A 5000-nucleotide genomic window follows, 5' to 3' on the forward strand; every position below is an offset into this window, starting at 1 on the left:
AGAGTGACAATGCCCTAGTTAGCATAACAATACCCCAGAGACTGACTATATATGTTATTACTAGCTAAACTACAACCCCGGTTGGAAAAGAAGGATGCTATAAGCCCGAGGGTTCCAACAGGGAAAAATAGCCCAGTGAGGAAAGGATATAAGGAAATAAATAATACACACACAAATATATATATATATATATATATATATATATATATATATACATATCTATATATACATATATATATATATACATATCTATATATACATATATATATATATATATATATATACTGTATATATGATCAGCGCCCAATTGCCTCTCCGTCTAAGCTAGGACCAGGGAGGGTCAGGCAATGGTTGCTGATGACTTAGCAGGTAAACCTAAATGCTCCCCTATACCCCCCATCCTTAGCTCACAAGGATGGTCAGGTTGCAGACACTAAACTATCGATTTTGAGCAGGGACTCGAACCCCAGTCCGGCAGAACGCCAGGCAGGGAAGTTTCTAAAGAATGATAGCAGTCTTTTTTACTATATCCAAATATCTTCCTTTTTCAGCCAATGGATGCATCCGGATACCTCCTTTCGAGTGCAATAATGAGGTCGATGCTACAGGGTATTGGAAAAAGTCTCCCAGAATTGAGAAATTAAGGACAACCACGCCAAAGTCGGTTATCATTCATAATACTGAGGAAATTTTTTCTGAACACCCTGTAGTTAAGATCAGAAAAAAAGTTAAAATTTTTTTAACACCCTGTAGTTAGGATCAGAAAAAAAAGTTAAAATTTTTTGAAAACCCTGTAGTTAGGATAAGAAAAAAAGTTAAAATTCTTTGAACACCCTGTAGTTAGGATCAGAAAAAATTTAAATTTTTTGAACACCCTGTAGTTAGGATCAGAAAAAAAGTTAAAATTTTTTGAACACCCTGTAGTTAGGATCAGAAAAAAAGTTAAAATATTTTGAAAACCCTGTAGTTCAGATCAGAAAAAAAAGTTAAATTTTTTTGAAAACCCTGTAGTTAAGATCAGAAAAAAAGTTAAAAAAAATTTTTAACAGCCTGTAGTTAAGATCAGAAAAAGTTAAAAATTTTTTGAAAACCCTGTAGTTCAGATCAGAAAAAAAGTTAAAAGTTTTTGAAAACCCTGTAGTTAAGATCAGAAAAAAAGTTAAAATTTTTTGAACACCCTGTAGTTAGGATCAGAAAAAGTTAATTTTTTTTTAAAACCCTGTAGCTAAGATCGGAAAAAAAGTTAAAATTTATTGAACACCCTGTAGTTAGGATCAGAAAAAAAGTTAAAATTTTTTGAACACCCTGTAGTTAAGATCAGAAAAAAATAAATAAAAATTTTTGAACACCCTGTAGTTAAGATCAGAAAAAAAGTTAAAATTTTTTTTAAAACCCTGTAGTTAAGATCAGAAAAAAAGTTAAAATTTTTTGAAAACCATATAGTTAAGATCAGAAAAAAAGTTAAAATTTTTTGAAAACCATATAGTTAAGATCAGAAAAAAAGTTAAAATTTTTTTTAAAACCCTGTAGTTAAGATCAGAAAAAAAGTTAAATTTTTTTGAAAACCCTGTAGTTAAAATCAGAAAAAAAGTTAATTAAACTTGCATGGATGCATTCAATGGATCCGGTCTGTCTTGTGCATCATGGAGGAGTCTGAGACCTTGAGTGCAAATAGATAATCACTCACAAATTGCATAGATTTGCGTTGATCAATCTATTCTGAAGAAGAGTTTCAAATCTTTCATTCTACCTTGTTTCGAGTATTGTTCTCCTGTCTGGTCTTCAGCTGCTGATTCTCATCTTAATTTGTTGGACAGAAACTTAAAGTTTATTAAATTTCTTATTCCTGATCTAGATATTAATCTTTGGCACCGTCGTTCTATTAGTTCGTTATGATGTTGCATAAGATTTTTAATAATTCTGACCATCCTTTACATTCACATCTTCCTGGACAGTTCAACCCAGTAAGTAATACTAGATATGCAGTTAATTCTAATAGTCAGGCCTTCTCCATCATGAGGCTTAATACTACACAGTATTCTAAAAGTTTTATTCCAACTGTGACCATGTTATGGATGATCTTCCTAATCGGGTAGTTGAATCAGTGGAACTTCAAAAGTTCAAAAGTTACAGCAAATGTTTTTATGTTGAACTGGCTGGCATAAGACTTATTATAGTTTATATATGACATACCTGTTTTGACGTTGTTACTGTTTTTAAAATGATTTATTGATGATTTTTTTCTTATCGTTTATTCATTTCCTTATTTCCTTTATTCATTAGGCTATATTTCCCTGTTAGAGCCCTTATAGCATCTTGCCTTTTCAACTAGGGTTGTAGCTTAGCTAGTAATAATATTAATAATAATAATAATAATAATAATAATAATAATAATAATAATAATAATAATAACAATAATAATAATAATAAAAGATTGGGCCTTTTGTTTATATGCCTTAAATGCTTTTTCCCTCTTCATTTGCTGAACGTTTACCTATGATACAATAGTTACCTCCGCCAACGAAGTTGGAAGGAGGTTATGTTTTACCCCCCTGTTTGTGTGTGAGTTTGTTTGTGAACAGCTTCCATAATTTTAATCGTAGAATAATGAAACTTGCGGGGATTAACTGTTATGGAAAAAGCTGGAAATGATTGAATTTTGGAAGGTCAAGGTCAAATGTCAAGGTGAGGGTCAAGCATAATGTCAAAGTCAAATAATCAGCCATAAGTTTGGACATCGTTGTCACAGAAACTTCAAATTTGGTTCCTATTTGAGTGTATGGAAATCCAAGCCAATTATTGCATGTTAAGGTCAAAGGTCGAGAAAAAAGTCCAGAAATAAGCTGCCCCGGCGGAGGTCTGCGCTCTACCGAGTGCCCCCTCTATTTTCTTACTGAGATATTGCTCTCACGTTTGGTTATTTCTCTTATTTTTACTTACTTTATATGTTTTATTCAAAAAGCAATTCTGATCAATGATCCTTCCAATTTTAATTAATCTTCTGAACTCTCTCTCTCTCTCTCTCTCTCTCTCTCTCTCTCTCTCTCTCTCTCTCTCTCTCTCTCTCTCTCTCTCTCTCTCTGCGTTAATGATCTCCGATGTTAGGATGTCAGAGAACCCAAAATCTCTCTCTCTCTCTGCGTCAATGATCTTCAATGTCAGGATGCCAGAGAACCCAAAATCTCTCTCTCTCTCTCTCTCTCTCTCTCTCTCTCTCTCTCTCTCTCTCTCTCTCTGCGTCAATGATCTTCAATGCTAGAATACCAGAGAACCCAAAATCTCTCTCTCTCTCTCTCTCTCATCCCCTCCCTCTCTCTCGCTCTCTCTCTCTGCGTCAATGATCTTCGATGTCAGGATGCCAGAGAACCCAAAATCTCTCTCTCTCTCTCTCTCTCTCTCTCTCTCTGCGTCAATGATCTTCGATGTCAGGATGCCAGAGAACCCAAAATCTCTCTCTCTCTCTCTCTCTCTCTCCTCTCTCTCTCTCTCTCTCTCTCTCTCTGCGGTCAATGATCTTCGATGTTAGGATACCAGAGACCTCAAAATCTCTCTCTCTCTCTCTCTCTCTCTCTCTCTCTCTCTCTCTCTCTCTCTCTCTCTCTCTCTCTGCGTCAATGATTTTCGATGTTAGGATGCCAGAGAACCCAAAATTTCTCTCTCTCCTCTCTCTCTCTCTCTCTCTCTCTCTCTCTCTCTCTCTCTCTCTCTCTCTCTCCTACTGGCAATATTTCACTCAATGGGACGGATAATTCCTTCCCCTTCACTCAGTAAACCTCATAAGTCCTGACGAAGTTTTTTTCCCTCTTAAACCTCCTCCTGGACGAGCTAAGCCGTGGTACGTTTAGAAAAGAGAATGAAGTGATTCAAATCAAAAGTGAACTTCTGATCCTTCCTGAAGTGGATGGAGCAAAGAAAAATCAACTTTCCCACTTTATAATTAAAGGGTCGGTTGCCTGATGCACCCTCTCCAAGGCATACTCTTCCACCAAGCCTCTTCTCTCCATATCATCCTTCACCTTATCTCATCTAATTCTCTGCCTCTCTCTTCTTTTCCACTGTTATCGCTACGTTAAAGGGTCGGTTGCCTGATGCGCCATCTCAAACGCCTTCTATTAAAGGCATCCTTCACCATCAAGCCTCTTCTCTCCATATCATCCTTCACCTTATCTGGCCATTCAATTCTCAGACTCTCTCTTCTTTCCCATCGTTATCCTTACATTAATGGGTTGGTTGCCTGATGCGCCCTCTCCAATGCATTCTGTCAAAGGCATCCTCTTCCACCAAACCTCTTCTCTCCATACCATCCTTCACCTTATCTGGCCATTTAATTCTCTGCCTCTCTTCTTTTCCACTGTTATCGCTACGTTAAGGGGTCAGTTTTCCGATGGGCACTCTACAATGCCTTCTATCAAAGGCATCCTCTTCCACCAAACCTCTTCTCTCCATATCATCCTTCACCTTATCTCGCCATATAATTCTCTGCTTCCTTCTTCTTTCCTATCGTTATCCTTACATTAATGGGTTGGTTGCCTGATGCGCTATCTCCAATGACTTCCATCAAAGGCACCGTCTTCCACCAAACCTCTTCTCTCCATATCATCCTTCACCTTATTTCGCCATCTACTTCTCTGCCTCTCTCTTCTTTCCCACCGTTATCCCTACGTTAAGGGGGCAGTTGCCTGATGCTTATAGCTTCTTGCTTTTCCAACTAGCCAGGCACTTGCTCATTATTATATAGGGAAGATGATCTCTACATTTCTTACCCTTACAAATTTCCTATCACCACTCACATTCGATTAACAGCTGATCTTGACAGCATCAGTCTCTTAATTCAGTCTTATTCCTCATCTAACTTTTTCGAAAGCTATCACTCCTTCGAAATTGTCCTTATTTTATTAGGAAATATCTCCGTTTCTTTCAAGTCTTTTCAAGGTGAAAAATAAAATCAGGTTTCCTGTTAGGAAAAGATTTCTTGGGATGATTCGCTTTTGAAAAGTTTC

The sequence above is a fragment of the Palaemon carinicauda genome, chromosome 31, assembly GCF_036898095.1.
Source record: "Palaemon carinicauda isolate YSFRI2023 chromosome 31, ASM3689809v2, whole genome shotgun sequence".
Lineage (NCBI taxonomy): Eukaryota > Metazoa > Arthropoda > Malacostraca > Decapoda > Palaemonidae > Palaemon > Palaemon carinicauda.